Here is an 18,865-nt window from a genome sequence, read left to right on the forward strand (position 1 = left end):
ATTTTGATTGGATTATTTTTTCTTTGATTATCCTGTGTTTATGATGTCCTGATGATATTCTTCATGAGAATTAATTATCATGGATCAGTTCCGATCTTCGTTTTCCTCCGATGTCCCCCTTAGGTTGTTGTGGCGGATAATGAACGAAGACCTAGTCTTTATAGGTCTTCGCAGCAAAGTCCTTAGATCTCCGCCTCTAAGAAGTCCTGATATTTCTTCTCCGCCGAAGGATCCGCCACAGATCTTCCTAGTTATACCTTCGTCCTCAGAAGCCTTCTTCGTCATCTGATCCAATGCTTCTTATCAAAAAGGGGGGAGTAAAGAAAGGTTCTCGTTATGTAGTTGATCGTAACGTACAGGAAGATCACTTTCCAGCATTCAGACCGTTGGCAGCTCAGCCTCTTCGTTCTATCGCTCCACGCTATCCCTTTTGTCCCACAAAGGTCTAAGCCTTCGTCGAAAGGTCCGAGTCTGTCGAGGAATCCATCGGTGAAGAGAAAGTCTCGGATACCGAATCCTCCATCGGGTAAAGCAGCATCCCCTGACGTTTCCCTTTCGGTACAAATTGCTTCGGTTTCTTCATCAAGAAAAAACGGGCTCCTGTGTCCTTCAGAAATATTGTTGTTGAAGATTTTAAAGTAAAAGCAATGGTCTTGAGCGTTTTGAGGTTCGTTTTTACAATCAAGGGACGGTCTTACTTATGATTGATAAAAAATTATAAGTATGATTCCCACATCTCTTTACTACCGTTGGAAGCGTTCGAAGTGGGTCTAATGCTTCCTTTGTATAAATGGAAGGATTCGTTCTATTACGATTGCTGGCTCATCGTGGTGATGGTTATAATACTCACACTCACTGCCACTCAGTGGCTCAATTAAATGGAATTACTGGCGATGCCTTCGAGGGCTATCTTCGGAGTAAGGGTAAGACTACCATGACATGCTATAACCTGATCCTGAGCAGAAAAATTGGTATAAAACCGCGAAGAACTTAAATGCTTCATTGGAAACTATGTCAATATCAGGAACCGGAAAATATGGAGTGTTGGGATTCATACGATCGCTGCTCCTCGTGGTGAGATTCGTCTTTTAAGAGAAGTAAGTGACACGAAACTGCGATATGTCCCTGGTACTGAATCTTTGACAACTAAAGCTCTTTCCCCTTAAGGAGCATCTTCGTCGTGATTACGATCATGAGTGGCATGATACTATACCCTTGAGGTTATTGGTCCTTGGGCCTACGGATGGATCCCCGGTGAACATGGATGAGAGCCTACTGATCAGACCAAAACCTCGTTCCGATCCTCCAGCCCGCTACGGTGACTATTGTCCTTGGGATTTGAATTTTGCTGGCATGAAGTTCGAATACTGGTTGATGATGGTGACAGGAAAGTTCTGAAGTTGACCTTCCTTCAAAAGTGGAAACTACTGCCAAGGTATGATTTGATTTATATTAGTATATGTATGTTGCCCCTCGAATCAGAGATTGACATATGTTCGTTGTAGGCTTCAAAGAAACAGAAGATTGATCCTGGAAGATCTTCTACCATGGAATTTGAAGAAACAGAGATTCCCGAGGTGACCAGTCCGGTAGTTGACTAAGAGGAAATAAATCAATGAGGAATTAGAAGAGAGGAGGAAGAAGAAGAACATCTAGGAATGACTGAGACTACGAGACCCCCCCGATCCTCCTACCGATACTAAGAAGAAACCGAACTTGGGGTCAAGTGGTATCACTAGCCGATCCTGAGTGGGCTGCATCTCCTCATCGTGAGACTAACGATCCTGGTTACAATCATTGGGGCGGTCCTTTCATTCCTCAACCCATCGATGTTCTAGACGAGGAGTTCCAGCATCCAAATTCTGAGTTTTCTTTGGTAAATTTATTCTGCCGGTGGTCAGACTACTGGGGCGCTCTCATGGGTGTAGCTTCGGATTTCACCTTGTTGTCTCTTAACGATGCTTGGGAGGTGGAAGTCGAAGAAGATGGTGAGAAGGTTATTGAGGAGAGAGTATCCGATGGGGAAGATGCTGAGCTTCCAGTCTACTAATGAAGTGAAAGGCCAAGAAAACAGATGTTGTTGATTCTTCGAAGCTTTTTGTTAATTCAGTGATGCACAGTTGATGATGATGAGACCTTCGACTAGTTAGAGGAAAAGGTCTTATGAACGTTCCCCATCCTACTCCCATCTTCTCCGGTGAGAGAGACTCTGATGCTTTTACTCGTCGACATATGGAGTTTCGTCTCGTGAGAAGGTTAACGAAGTATGGCATTTTTGAAAGCAATGGCATTTTTTGAGTAGAATTGTGAACACAAAAGTAACGATCATAGCTTCGTGTTCACGATCAATATTCGCAGTGATGGTTGTGCGATACTTGAAATACATGAATAAACGCCGAATAAAATAACGGGGAGAACTCTAGCATAAAAGCTCGTCATCGCTCTATTTATGCTTAGTTCGAATGCACGGTAACGATCATAAATAAACACGCAAGACAAGATAAAATAAGTACAGAATATAAATGAGACAACGATTTACGTGGTTCGACACTAAGGCCTACATCCACGGGTATTGGGGAGATTTTCACTATGGATTGATCGGGATTACAAGGCTCAGTCAAATGACTCTGAGTTAATGGAACGAAGATAAAGTAAAAGGGGATTTCTCATACCTAATGTCTTACACTTTCTCTCTCTAATAATAATTCTCTCCTAAAATGGTCGACCCTCTTCTTCTTTGGTCGAGCAAGGTATTTATAGACTCTTCATGTGGGCCTCTCTTACTGACATTGTTGTCACTTATCGTCTTGGTTAGTGTGCCGATCCCGAAGACTATTTCGTGATGATCCGAAGCCTCCAACGGTAATATGTTGCAACGATGATCCACCTCCATTTCTTCCATATGAATTGCGACACGTATCCTATGTTCGTAGCATTTTAATACGGGTGGTTGGGCAGTCCATACGCGTAAGAAAGTTGCTGCCGCAGCATTCACTTTCATGTCGGTGATTTCATCTCCTCCTCGTCTATTTCGGATCTGCCTTGGGATGGAGTAAAGTAACTTTCCTGATCTCCTATTATGCTTCGCGGTAGTCATTACATCAGGTACTCCTTAACCTATTGATCGCTGGATCTATTTTACTATGAATACATGGCAGTTGATGATTCATGTTTCTGAAGTGTTGTAACATGGCATCATAGTTTGATGCTACTTTGTTTTATGAAGTACACGTGTATTCTTCTTGACACGTGGTTGATTATGAATTATGTGTATACAATTTGCCCATTTTCTTCTAAGTTTGACGAGGGTCAAAGTTTGAAGAAAAACTCCTCTCTACACACATTTCCCATTCCCTGTAATAACCTCCCCCCGATTTTTGTGGAGGTGTTTTTCTCCCTTTATTGCGGCTATAAATATGAGGGAAGGTCTGGGTATAATAATTTTTATTGCCTTCTCATTCTTATTCTTTTTCTAGTTCTTCTTAGACTCTCTGAGAAGCATTAACTTATCTTCTTCATTCTTTTATTCTTTTTCTCTTAAGTTTTGCTGGATTTTATTCATTAGTACTGCACATAGTTTGTATTGACAGCGTTTTTCTCAGTAATATCCTCATAACTGGGAAGATTTGGTTGGTGATTCTTTACTGTCCCTTTCTTTCAACTCTTGATTCCGCTATTTTTACAGGTATGTTTGATTTGTTACTGCTTTGATGGTTAGGTTTTCTTGCTTCTTCTCTGCTATTGTTGTTATTACTTCTAGGTTCATGACGGAGAACATGATATACAAAAGTATATATACTTCCCTTGTTCTTCATCACGAAATGTGTAACCCTTTGTTGATTTTGATTGGATTATTTTTCTTGATTATCCTGTGTTTATGATGTCCTGATGATATTCTTCATGAGAATTAATTATCATGGATCAAGTTCCGATCTTCGTTTTTCCTCCGATGTCCCCCTTAGGTTGTTGTGGCGGATAATGAACGAAGACCTAGTCTTTATAGGTCTTCGCAGCAAAGTCCTTAGATCTCCGCCTCTAAGAAGTCCTGATATTTCTCCGCCGAAGGATCCGCCACAAAGATCTTCCTAGTTATACCTTCGTCCTCAGAAGCCTTCTTCGTCATCTGATCCAAATGCTTCTTATCAAAAAAGGGGGGATGTAAAGAAAGGTTCTCGTTATGTAGTTGATCGTACCACAGGAAGATCACTTTCACAGCATTCAGAACCGTTGGCAGCTCAGCCTCTTCGTTCTATCGCTCCAGCTATCCCTTTTGTCCCACAAAGGTCTAAGCCTTCGTCGAAAGGTCCGAGTCTGTCGAGGAATCCATCGGTGAAGAGAAAGTCTTCGGATACGAATCCTCCATCGGGTAAAGCAGCATCCCCTGACGTTTCCCTTTCGGTACAAATTGCTTCGGTTTCTCAGAAGAAAAAACGGGCTCCTGTGTCCTTCAGAAATATTGTTGTTGAAGATTTTAAAGTAAAGCATGGTCTTGAGCGTTTTGAGGTTCGTTTTTACAATCAAGGGGACGGTCTTACTTATGATATGATAAAAAAATTATAAGTATGATTCCCGACATCTCTTTACTACCGTTGGAGCGTTCGAAGTGGGTCTAATGCTTCCTTTGTATAAATGGAAGGATTCGTTCTATTACGATGTGCTGGCTCATCGTGGTGATGGTTATAATACTCACACTCACTGCCACTCAGTGGCTCAATTAAATGGGAATTACTGGCGATGCCTTCGTGAGTGCTATCTTCGGAGTAAGGGTAAGACTACCATGACATGCTATAAGCCTGATCCTGAGCAGAAAAATTGGTATACCGCGAAGAACTTAAATGCTTCATTTGGAAACTATGTCAATATCAGGAACCGGAAAATATGGAGTGTTGGGATTCATACGATCGCTGCTCCTCGTGGTGAGATTCGTCTTTTAAGAGAAGTAAGTGACACGAAACTGCGATATGTCCCTGGTACTGAATCTTCTGACAAACTAAAGCTCTTTCCCCTTAAGGAGCATCTTCGTCGTGATTACGATCATGAGTGGCATGATACTACCCTTGAGGTTATTGGTCCTTGGGCCTACGGATGGATCCCCGGTGAACATGGATGAGAGCCTACTGATCAGACCAAACCTCGTTCCGATCCTCCAGCCCGCTACGGTGACTATTGTCCTTGGGATTTGAATTTTGCTGGCATGAAGTTCGAATACTGGTTGATGATGGTGACGAGGAAAGTTCTGAAGTTGACCTTCCTTCAAAAAGTGGAACTACTGCCAAGGTATGATTTGATATTATATTAGTATATGTATGTTGCCCCTCGAATCAGAGATTGACATATGTTCGTTGTAGGCTTCAAAGAAACAGAAGATTGATCCTGGAAGATCTTCTACCATGGAATTTGAAGAAACAGAGATTCCCGAGGTGACCAGTCCGGTAGTTGACTAAGAGGAAATAATCAATGAGGAATTAGAAGAAGAGGAGGAAGAAGAAGAACATCTTGAGGAAATGACTGAGACTACCCCCGATCCTCCTACCGATACCTAAGAAGAAACCGAACTTGGGGTCAAGGTGGTAATCACATAGCCGATCCTGAGTGGGCTGCATCTCCTCATCGTGAGACTAACGATCCTGGTTTACAATCATTGGGCGGTCCTTTCATTCCTCAACCCATCGATGTTCTAGACGAGGAAGTTCCAGCTCCAAATTCTGAGTTTTCTTTTGGTAAAATTTATTCTGCCGGTGGTCAGACATACTTGGGCGCTCTCATGGGTGTAGCTTCGGATTTCACCTTGTTGTCTCTTAACGATGCTTGGGAGGTGGAAGTCGAAGAAGATGGTGAGAAGGTTATTGAGGAGGAAGATAGTTCCGATGGGGAAGATGCTGAGCTTCAGTCTACTAATGAAGTGAAAGGCAAGAAAACAGATGTTGTTGATTCTTCGGAAGCTTTTGTTAATTCAGTGATGCACAGTGATGATGATGAGACCTTCGACTAGTTAGAGAAGAAAGGTCTTATGAACGTTCCCCATCCTACTCCCATCTTCTCCGGTGAGAGAGACTCTGATGCTTTTACTCGTCGACATATGGAGTTATCGTCTCGTGAGAAGGTTAACGAAGTATGGCATTTTTTGAAAGCAATGGCATTTTTTGAGTAGAATTGTGAACACAAAAGTAACGATCATAGCTTCGTGTTCACGATCAATATTCGCAGTGATGGTTTGTGCGATACTTGAAATACATGAATAAACGCAGAATAAAATAACGGGGAGAACTCTAAGCATAAAAGCTCGTCATCGCTCTATTTATGCTTAGTTCGAATGCACGGTAACGATCATAAATAAACACGCAAGACAAGATAAATAATAAGTACAGAATATAAATGAGACAACGATTTACGTGGTTCGACACTAAGGCCTACATCCACGGGGTATTGAGATTTTCACTATGGATTGATCGGGATTACAAGGCTCAGTCAAATGACTCTGAGTTAATGGAACGAAGATAAAGTAAAAGGGGATTTCTCATACCTAATGTCTTACACTTTCTCTCTCTAATAATAATTCTCTCCTAAAATGGTCGACCCCTTCTTCTTTGGTCGAGCAAGGTATTTATAGACTCTTCATGTGGGCCTCTCTTACTGACATTGTTGTCACTTATCGTCTTGGTTAGTGTGCCGATCCCGAAGACTATTTTCGTGATGATCCGAAGCCTCCAACGGTAATATGTTGCAACGATGATCCACCTCCATTTCTTCCATATGAATTGCGACACGTATCCTATGTTCGTAGCATTTAATACGGGTGGTTGGGCAGTCCATACGCGTAAGAAAGTTGCTGCCGCAGCATTCACTTTCATGTCGGTGAATTTCATCTCCTCCGTCTATTTCGGATCTGCCTTGGGATGGAGTAAAGTAACTTTCCTGATCTCCTATTATGCTTCGCGGTAGTCATTACATCAGGTACTCCTTAACCTATTGATCGCTGGATCTATTTTACTATGAATACATGGCAGTTGATGATTCATGTTTCTGAAGTGTTGTAACATGGCATCATAGTTTGATGCTACTTTGTTTTATGAAGTACACGTGTATTCTTCTTGACACGTGGTTGATTATGAATTATGTGTATACAATTTGCCCATTTTCTTCTAAGTTTGACGAGGGTCAAAGTTTGAAGAAAAACTCCTCGTTCTACACATTTCCCATTCCCTGTAATAACCTCCCCCCGATTTTTGTGGAGGTGTTTTTCTCCCTTTATTGCGGCTATAAATATGAGGGAAGGTCTGGGTATAATAAATTTTTATTGCCTTCTCATTCTTATTCTTTTTCTAGTTCTTCTTAGACTCTCTGAGAAGCATTAACTTATCTTCTTCATTCTTTTATTCTTTTTCTCTTAAGTTTTGCTGGATTTTATTCATTAGTACTGCACATAGTTTGTATTGACAGCGTTTTTCTCAGTAATATCCTCATAACTGGGAAGATTTGGTTGGTGATTCTTTACTGTCCCTTTCTTTCAACTCTTGATTCCGCTATTTTTACAGGTATGTTGATTTGTTACTGCTTTGATGGTTAGGTTTTCTTGCTTCTTCTCTGCTATTGTTGTTATTACTTCTAGGTTTCATGACGGAGAACATGATATACAAAAGTATATATACTTTCCCTTGTTCTTCATCACGAAATGTGTAACCCTTTGTTGATTTTGATTGGATTATTTTTCTTGATTATCCTGTGTTTATGATGTCCTGATGATATTCTTCATGAGAATTAATTATCATGGATCAAGTTCCGATCTTCGTTTTTCCTCCGATGTCCCCCTTAGGTTGTTGTGGCGGATAATGAACGAAGACCTAGTCTTTATAGGTCTTCGCAGCAAAGTCCTTAGATCTCCGCCTCTAAGAAGTCCTGATATTTCTCCGCCGAAGGATCCGCCACAAAGATCTTCCTAGTTATACCTTCGTCCTCAGAAGCCTTCTTCGTCATCTGATCCAAATGCTTCTTATCAAAAAAGGGGGGATGTAAAGAAAGGTTCTCGTTATGTAGTTGATCGTACCACAGGAAGATCACTTTCACAGCATTCAGAACCGTTGGCAGCTCAGCCTCTTCGTTCTATCGCTCCAGCTATCCCTTTTGTCCCACAAAGGTCTAAGCCTTCGTCGAAAGGTCCGAGTCTGTCGAGGAATCCATCGGTGAAGAGAAAGTCTTCGGATACGAATCCTCCATCGGGTAAAGCAGCATCCCCTGACGTTTCCCTTTCGGTACAAATTGCTTCGGTTTCTCAGAAGAAAAAACGGGCTCCTGTGTCCTTCAGAAATATTGTTGTTGAAGATTTTAAAGTAAAGCATGGTCTTGAGCGTTTTGAGGTTCGTTTTTACAATCAAGGGGACGGTCTTACTTATGATATGATAAAAAAATTATAAGTATGATTCCCGACATCTCTTTACTACCGTTGGAGCGTTCGAAGTGGGTCTAATGCTTCCTTTGTATAAATGGAAGGATTCGTTCTATTACGATGTGCTGGCTCATCGTGGTGATGGTTATAATACTCACACTCACTGCCACTCAGTGGCTCAATTAAATGGGAATTACTGGCGATGCCTTCGTGAGTGCTATCTTCGGAGTAAGGGTAAGACTACCATGACATGCTATAAGCCTGATCCTGAGCAGAAAAATTGGTATACCGCGAAGAACTTAAATGCTTCATTTGGAAACTATGTCAATATCAGGAACCGGAAAATATGGAGTGTTGGGATTCATACGATCGCTGCTCCTCGTGGTGAGATTCGTCTTTTAAGAGAAGTAAGTGACACGAAACTGCGATATGTCCCTGGTACTGAATCTTCTGACAAACTAAAGCTCTTTCCCCTTAAGGAGCATCTTCGTCGTGATTACGATCATGAGTGGCATGATACTACCCTTGAGGTTATTGGTCCTTGGGCCTACGGATGGATCCCCGGTGAACATGGATGAGAGCCTACTGATCAGACCAAACCTCGTTCCGATCCTCCAGCCCGCTACGGTGACTATTGTCCTTGGGATTTGAATTTTGCTGGCATGAAGTTCGAATACTGGTTGATGATGGTGACGAGGAAAGTTCTGAAGTTGACCTTCCTTCAAAAAGTGGAACTACTGCCAAGGTATGATTTGATATTATATTAGTATATGTATGTTGCCCCTCGAATCAGAGATTGACATATGTTCGTTGTAGGCTTCAAAGAAACAGAAGATTGATCCTGGAAGATCTTCTACCATGGAATTTGAAGAAACAGAGATTCCCGAGGTGACCAGTCCGGTAGTTGACTAAGAGGAAATAATCAATGAGGAATTAGAAGAAGAGGAGGAAGAAGAAGAACATCTTGAGGAAATGACTGAGACTACCCCCGATCCTCCTACCGATACCTAAGAAGAAACCGAACTTGGGGTCAAGGTGGTAATCACATAGCCGATCCTGAGTGGGCTGCATCTCCTCATCGTGAGACTAACGATCCTGGTTTACAATCATTGGGCGGTCCTTTCATTCCTCAACCCATCGATGTTCTAGACGAGGAAGTTCCAGCTCCAAATTCTGAGTTTTCTTTTGGTAAAATTTATTCTGCCGGTGGTCAGACATACTTGGGCGCTCTCATGGGTGTAGCTTCGGATTTCACCTTGTTGTCTCTTAACGATGCTTGGGAGGTGGAAGTCGAAGAAGATGGTGAGAAGGTTATTGAGGAGGAAGATAGTTCCGATGGGGAAGATGCTGAGCTTCAGTCTACTAATGAAGTGAAAGGCAAGAAAACAGATGTTGTTGATTCTTCGGAAGCTTTTGTTAATTCAGTGATGCACAGTGATGATGATGAGACCTTCGACTAGTTAGAGAAGAAAGGTCTTATGAACGTTCCCCATCCTACTCCCATCTTCTCCGGTGAGAGAGACTCTGATGCTTTTACTCGTCGACATATGGAGTTATCGTCTCGTGAGAAGGTTAACGAAGTATGGCAGCGTGGCTTTGGCGCTTTTTTCCCATCGAGTCTCTTGGCTACTGCTCCCTCGTCTATTTCTGAGATGATGGTTATAGACGATGAACACCAATATGGTTTTTCTCAGCAGCGCATTCTTGAGGTAATGCGTTGTTCTATCTACATAACTTATTAGTGCAGTTTTCTTTAGCGAATCTTATGCCCATGTTCGCTGCAGTTGGTGAACAACGAATATTGCAATCATACCTTGTATCAGTTCTTCAGAGCCAAGGCGCTAAAGTCGGAGGCAAAGCTACGCCAGAGGGATGGTGAACTTCAATATGCTCAAGAGTCTATTGACGCCAAGGATAAAGAGATATTGGAGTTGAATGAACAGTTTAAGGGGAAACAACAGGTTGGTGCTGCTGAGGAAGGGCTTCGTCAGGAGATAGCTTCTCTTTGTGTAGATCTTGAAAAGGTCCGTGGTGATGTTTCGTCGACGGGTACTTCTTCCAGAGGTTTGTCCTTTTCCTTCCCTAAAATTTTTGTCTGATTAGTGTTCTTTCTGAGTTAGCCATGCCTGTCTTCAGTGGGTGTTTCCGAAGAGTTAGTATGGCTTTGAAATGAAAGGACTCGATAAGATTATCGTATTAGGGATCTGGTCGCTAAAGTAGTAGAGGTAACCAATACATGTAACTCTCGAGCCGATAAGTATAACCGGTTATCGGCAAGTTATCGAAAGCGATGGGAACAAATGTTTGATATACAAAATTCAGTAGCCGGTGATCGTCGTCAGTTCATTGGTATTCTATTATGGACCCCGTAAAAAGGTTTATGAGGCTCGTGATGCTGCCTCTCGGTTAGAAGCCAAAGTAGCGGATTTATAAGTAGAGCTTCGTGAGGCCCGCTCGTCTCATGATCCTGAAGTTCGGGATTATATGCAGCGAATTTTTCGGGAGCGAGACGATGATAGGGCAGAGGCGCATGCTTTTATTCAAGCTTTATCTACTTCTCGTGCTGATGTTGCACGTTTAGTGGAGTCAGAGAAGGATCTGGAGATTAATATGTATATACTTACAAAGGGGATCGAGGAGATCAACAATGAAGTCAATCATCTTCGTCATTTGGATTCAATGAAGCAGGTAGAGTTAGATCAATGCAATTCTATCTCGAAAACTGTCGGCTCGACTATAAGAAACTTTCCAACGAATATGATTTCCTTGACAAAGCCCGAGATGCAGCAGCAAATGAATTTGAAATAGCTTCGGCTGATGTCGAAGGTATATGTTAGTTCGATCGTGAGTAGTTGTTTGTTTTTCTCATCTGATAGTTTGTCTTCTTATTTTCAAAACTCGAAGGACAGCTTCGCCTTGCAAATGAAAATTTTGAAATGGCTCAATCTGAACTAGTCAAGCAACAAGGGAGAACTAGCTATTTTGAAGGGTTAGCAGAATATCTGGACGTGACTGTGAAAGAATATGCTCAAGAAATGGAGTGCTTGAAGTCGCTGGTGACAAACTTTGAGCTCAAGATCGCTGCTATCTCCATTGAAGCTCGTCGCCAGTTTTCCTTGGAAGTTAACAAGACCTTGATGCAGGTAGAGCAGGGTCTATTAAAGGATGGCATCGTCAAGAAATACAAGCGTCGTCCCGTTCCCGAACCCTTCATTACTACATTGGATCCATATTCCAGGGGAAACGTTCCTTCTTTTCAGAAGGAGAGGCGTGATGGATGATCGTCCTGAACCTTCGTTGAAGAAGTAAGGACCTGCAAGCTTTCGTTATGGAATAGGGATGTGATCGCTGGTGATTATGTAGCTTGGGGCTATTTTTTGTGTATTTTTTGCTTATTCACTCCAAACTTGTAATCAACTTTCATGAAATGGATCATCAGTATTTTTGTATGTACAGTTTTGGTTTTACTGCAATGTTACTTTATGCCTTTTAATTTACTTATAAAAATATAAAATAAAATAAGGATTGAGTGTGTGTAAAATAACAAAGGTGTGTACCTTCCTTATTAATTTTGAACCCGTCACCCCGTTGTCCAATCCTGTGCCAGAGGACTATCGAACTCTGGGGGTTGTGCGGTGTTCTCGGATACATGGTGCGTTATTGAATATTTACATGCACCCGTTCCCCCGAATCACTTCCTTTTGTTATAATGGGTATCTATTTCTACTGGAAGCCTCCCCCCTGGTCATACACTCATAGACGCTGATAGGGGAGTCCTGAGAGATGGCATGCAAGTGCTTTCCCCAATGTGAATGTAAAAGTAAGGGATCATAACCAGATGCCCCAACATTATGATAGTGTTTGCCGAAGATTGTGACAAAAAGTTCTTGTTTGATTGATGTAGCGAGGTCTGCTACTCCTCGGCCAGAGATAGAAACATGTCGAGCGGGGACGCTCCCTTCTTCTTCTGGTGCTCTTCACGTAGATGCAGAACTGTGTTGCTTTGATGGATAGTATGGATTTAAATATTTTGCATTCCATGGGTACCTTAGAACTTATCCTTTTAGATAGTACGAACCCTTTCCTGCAACATGGTGTATCACATACAGTCCTCCCCATGTAGGTGCAAATTTTTCCCATTTCTTTTACCGTTGATACTGCGGTATAGTGCTTAACACATATTTTCCTTATACAAAGTTTCTAATCCTAACCTTCTTATTGTATTCCCTTGCTAGTCTACGCTGATAATTTTCCATTCTTTGTAACGCAGTTTCTCTTCTTTCCTCCAGATAGTCTAGCCTTTCTAACATCATGTCCGTCGTAAGGTTCTTTTCCCATGCTTCAGTCTTTGTTGTCGGCATGATTATGTCTGTCGGGGTCACTGCTTATGCCCCGTAGGTAAGTAAGAACATAGATTCTATTGTTGCTTACCTTTGGGTGGTTCTGTACGCCCATAGACTATTGTGTAACTGTTTACACCATCAGCCCTTGTGTTCATCCAGTGTTTTCTTGAGGATGAGAGTGATGGTCTTGTTGGTGGCTTTGGCTTGTCCGTTGCTCTGTGGGTAGATGGGAGTGGATTTTTTTTCCTGATTCTGAAGTTGTCGAAGAGCATGTCAATGTGTTTTCCTCTTAATTGCTTGCCATTGTCGGAAACAATTTTCGCGGGTACACTGAATCTTCATATGATATTTTGAAAAATGAATGTAAATACATTCACGTCTCTGATTCTTGCCAAAGCTTTAGCCTCTACCCATTTGCTGCAGTAGTCCGTGGACACTATTAAAAGTCGTAGTTTTCCTGTCCCTTTAAACGTGGGCCGACAATATCTACTCCCCATTTTGTAAATGCCAACGGACTTCCTACTGTGTTTAGCTCCATTGCTGGCGCATGGATACTTTTAGCAAACCGCTGACATCATTCACATCGTCTGGCCATCCTTGCGACGTTCTGTATCATCTGCGGCCAGTAGTACCCTTGCATCGTGGCTTTGTCTGCTAGTGATCTCATCCCGCTATGGTTACCAGCGTCTCCATAATGTATGTCCTTCAATATACGATGCCCTCCTCTCTGGATAGAAAGTGCAGTAGGGTTCGAGGAATGATTTTTTGTACAAAATCCCATCACGAAGCTGGTACCTTACTGCTTTTGATTGTATTTTCCTTTCTAGCTTAATATATACAGGAAGTATGCTTTCTTCGAGGAAAAGATGGACTTCGGTCCGCCAGTCTTATTCGTTGCTAAAACCTTCATCTTCATTTGCCCTTGATATGATATCGTCTTCGGCGAAAAATTCGGCGATGTCTTCCCCCACATCATCGTCATGATCTGTTGTAACGATGATTTGTCGCGGTCTGACCCAAGGTTCGTTCACCCTGCCTATCTTGATGGCCTTTACGTTCTCGTCTTTTAGCATCGATGATATGTAGGCGAGGGCATCGACATGCCTGTTGTCTTTTCTGCATAAGTGTCTGAAAGTGATGTTTGGTACTTGAGATGCTAGGTTTTGAACCAGTGGCATGTATGCTGAAAGGATCTCATCGTAAGCGTTATACTCTGGCTCTATTTTTCGGATGACTAGATGTGAGTCACTTGTAAGGCGCAAGTCAGTTATTCCTAGATCTATTATTAGGAGGAGAACATGTACGACTGCCTCATATTCCACAATGTTGTTGGTATGTTCTTCAAACTTCAACAACCTCAATTCATGGACCATTTTTTCACCTATAGGGGTTGTAATGATGATCCCGAATCCAGATCCATCCTTTTTTTTTGATCCGTCGACGAAAACTTCCCATCTTCACTGATTAGTTGGTTTGAGCACGTCAGAAGGATCTTCTTCATATTCTTTCGTTCCAGGTAGGACGTTCACCTCTTCGTCATTATTCAGTGGTAGATCTTCTAAGAAGTCCACCAATAATTGTGATTTTTGAGCTGTTTGGATCTCGTGCACGATGTTAAATTGTTCTAACTGCGCCATTCCACTTAGCTATTCTGCCGACTTTTCCTGCGTTCTTGAGAACAACTTCCAGTGGTGCTTTGCTTGGGACACGGACATAATGAGTCAAGAACTAGGTTTTCAGCTTTTGCGTCACAAAAACTAGTGCCAAGATGAGCTGCTCAATCTTCGTGTAATTTCTTTCCGTTGTATTGAGGATTTTTCTGACATAATACACCGGTTGTTCTACCTTCGTGTTCGTTCGGACTAAGACAACGCTCACTGCATCTTCGGTTGAAGCTATGTATAATGCCAACACTTCATTAGGTTCTGGTTTCTGGAGGATCGGGATTTCTGCCAAGTAATCTTTGATATTTTGAAAAGCTTCTTCACATTCAGCAGTCCATTTGAATTTATTCTTCTTTTTCAAAAATGTTAAAGAAATGTTTGCATTTGTCTGATGATCTCGCGATGAATCTACTTAGGGAAGCTATGCATCCATTAAGCTTTTGCACTTCCTTCAAATTCCTTGGTAATGACATTTTCACGATGGCTTGGATTTTAGCGGGATCAACTGCGATTCCTCTCTTTGTTACTAGGTATCCGAGAAACTTCCCCAATGTGAGACTAAAGTTACATTTCTCCGGATTTACCCTCATATTGTACTTCCTCATTGCATCAAATATTTCCTTCAACTCACAAAGGTGATCCTTGCGTAATTTACTCTTGATGAGCATATCATCGACATAGACTTCTAGGGTGCGTCATATCCATGGTTTGAAAATTGCGTCGACCATTCTTTGGTACGTTGCTCCTACGTTCCTTAATCCAAAAGGCATGCGGGCGTAGCAATAAATCCCGTGTGGAGTAAAAAACACTGTGTGTTGAATGATAACTCTTCATGGCCCTATACAGCTTCCACCAACTGATCGATGCCTGGGAGTGGGTAGTTGTCCTTTGGGCATGCTTTATTGAGATTGGTGAAATTGATGCATATCCTTACTCCGCCGCTATTCTTTGGAACAATTACCATATTGGAGATCCACGTGGGATACCTGACTTCTTTTATGAATCCGGCCTCAAAGAATTTGTTGAGTTCCTTTTCTACAGCCTGATGATATTCCGGTGCCACTTTTCGTAATTTCTGTCTGAACGGGTTCGTGCCTGGTTGTATTCGAAACTCATGCTTTATAATTTTGGGATCGATCCCTGGCATATCTCCTAATTTCCATGCGAAGATGTCGGGATAGTCTTTGAGTAGATGGATCAACGTCTCCTCTCGTTCCTTATCTAGTAGCGTCCCAATTTGTATCATTTGGGTTCTTCTTTGGTTCATCTATTGCTATTCTCTGGTGGGTTCGACCGACGTGAACGTAGATTTGGTATCGCCTAGATGAGGAACGTTCTTTAATTGCTATTTGGCGGGTTCTTTGCCATCCTTCGTCCCTGAAGTGCTAGCCTCAGTGTTCATGTCTACACTACCTTTCATCAAGCTTTTTCTTGAGATCTCCTCAAGGTATTGATCAATTGCTCTATCTTTGGCTTCTGCCTTTTTTTTCCCCTTCGGGCTCTACGCTTTGTTCTTCTTGTTCAATGTTGAGTTGGTTTTGCTGAGCCTGGAATTCTCATGCGGTGACCTAATCCCCCTTAATTTCCATTTCCCCTTCGGGAGTTGGGAATCATGGTTTTAAAAATCGTACGAGTTACGAGTTAACTCGTACCGAGTCATTTTGTTTTGTTGGTATTTCGATTCGACTCGTGGTAGTGAATCGCATCTTCACCTAAATCTTGAAAATCTGTTTTTTTATGCGATTCAGAACTCACCTTTTTTAAAATTAATTACAAAATGAAAAGTTTAGATAGGAATCTAACCAAAGACCTCTAGTGCCCTCGTATGTTGTCATAACCACTGCACCACGTTGTGATTTTGTGAAATACACTGAAACTATATAGGTTTTATAATAAATCTAGCAGATAATATGTCACCCACTTAAACTTTTCACACAACTTAGAATATTTATTAGCAAATATATGATTCAAAAATAAGCCATAAATCTACGATTAACGATTCAATATATTATTCGATTCTTAAAATCTGAAAAAACGATTTATGTTACGATTTACGATTTAACAACCTTGTTAGGAACCTTAGGTATTGGTGGTATGTTGCCGCCACTCCCTTGAGTTTATGCACCCATCGGCGTCCAATAATGGCGTTATAGGGTGACAGTGCATCCACCACGCTGAATCTGGTACTTACTTTCATCGGCCCAAGCTTGACTTCTAGAACGATGTCTGATGGTTTTCCAAAAGTTGTTGTAATAGTGGTAAATAATAGGTTCTTTTCAGACTTGTGAAGGAAAGAATTTTTAGATTTAAATAAATATTGGAAATTTGATTCAAAAAGTGATGTCAAGATTTTAGAGAAACTGGGGCTAAGGGTTCCACTATTCTATCAATTCCAAAGTGATATTATTATTATTATTATTATGCAATTTCCCATTTAAGTGATTCTAATTATCGCAAAAATAGATTTTATAAAAGAGCAATTGTAAGTTGAAAGCATGGAATATCAAGAACTCAAAGTTAAGCATATACCATCAATTAAAATAACAATTGCTTAATAAAAATCATTGGAAAAACTCTTTTGTTCTAGGCAAAAAATCATAATTTAAATTGCATAAATTATTTAAAATAGAAATTACCCTTTCTCATTGCCAGTATCGCTTCCTCTGTCGCCCCAGAGGATGGGTTTAGCTCCTTATATCAATCATGGTCTCAAAAGATTGGTCTATGGCTCAAAAGATGATCAAAAGAGTGAAAAGGTATGAAACTGTGAGTTTGTAACAATTATAATTGTTACAAAACTCGCTGTAACGGAAGAACGAAAGTGAACTGTTGCAAACTTTATTAATTGTTGGAATAATTTTTACAAAACTGTTACAAAGAGTTTGGATTTGAAAGTTTAGGCCACGGTTTCTGCGACTGTTTTCAACTATCGAGTTCACTATTCACCTTCTTCCCCGACTGCAACTCGACAGTTTCTCTGTAAATTTTTTTCTTTGTTTCTGAGCTTCCCTAAACCTCCCTAAGTCTCGACACCCTTCTAGGACACCCAGGGAACCTATTTATACCCAACAGCGACAAGAAATCACGCTCATTAACTCTCCATGATCCTCCATTACTCGGTGTTAAAAGAAAATATTTTCCGAATATTTTCTTCCCTGAAATGATTCTACACGCGTAAACAGCTTCTGATACTCCCTTATTTAGCTTCTACACGCATCTTCAATGACTAAGTGTCATCCAAACACGAGCAGCACACATCAAACTTGCTGAAAATCCGTGAATATCATTTTCAAACCCGTGTTGCCCTGATTTCTTCCACGTGATTATCCAGCCAAATTCAGTCGAAACAATCACCCATACCAGCTCTGTTATGATATATTACATGTTTCCACAAAGTTTCAGCGATTGAATCACACAAAATCACGTCCAAATGCAATCGAGAAAATCTGCCAGTGAAGAGCAAATATTTTCCCGCCAAAATATTTTTTTGAATTTGTGAAGAAGGTCACCCCTTATCCAGTGGTCGCCCCCTTATCCAGTTGCTGGAGTCCGAATAACACATGTCCCTTGGGGTGCCTTTAGTAATTTTTCTGGGTTCCTCCGGTGCATTTCTGGGGTGTCTTTAGTACTCTATCCTAGGGTGTAAAACACCACTTTTCGAGCCAATTTCGCCGCAAGAGCTTATTTTTCCAAAAACATCTACAAAAACATAAAATAACACAATAAGTATTTAATCGAGTCTAACAATACAGAACATTGAGAACAAAATAGACACATAAATGCGTCTATCAAATACCCCCAAACTTATTATTTGCTAGTCCTCGAGCAAAACTAATAATAAATAAATAAAACCGAGTTAATCTCGGGAGGGTTTACCAGAGGTGTGCCCACAAAACCATTACTCCAGACCCTAGTTATCTGTGCAGAACCTTGGAAGGCACTAAAAAATCTCCTTGGTTGGCATACTTATTGACTACAAGAGGAAGTACCCTGATGAAATTCCAATTGATGTACACGAGTTTGCACTCAAGCATACTAAAATTCATATAAAGTGACAGAGCTCTACTCAGATAGTTTCTGGACATCATAAACCGGAGTCAACCAATCACATGGATAGATTAAGAAGATGGATGTAGAGAAAAATGTGGATGATGTTGACTAAGGTGAACCTATCCTAATGGACTGAGATACTGGCCTAGACTAATATCAACACACTGGCAAATACAAGGGAACCAGTGATCGATAATCCTAACTCTAGGTCAACTCAGCTGGCATATACAAGGGTACCAGTGGTCGACTTTATTGTATTTATTCCGGTTGGTCTGGTGGTCTGGTCTCAAATTTTTTTTTCCAGCTCAGTCACTCTATTTCACCCTAGTAATGGTAAAAAAAAGAGAAAGAAGTGATCAGGATTCTTTCGATGTTTCCATCACGAGGATATGGCGAAACTACCATGTTTTCTTTTTCTAACACCT

Source organism: Papaver somniferum, chromosome 7 (assembly GCF_003573695.1).
Source record: "Papaver somniferum cultivar HN1 chromosome 7, ASM357369v1, whole genome shotgun sequence".
Classification (NCBI taxonomy): Eukaryota; Viridiplantae; Streptophyta; class Magnoliopsida; order Ranunculales; family Papaveraceae; genus Papaver; species Papaver somniferum.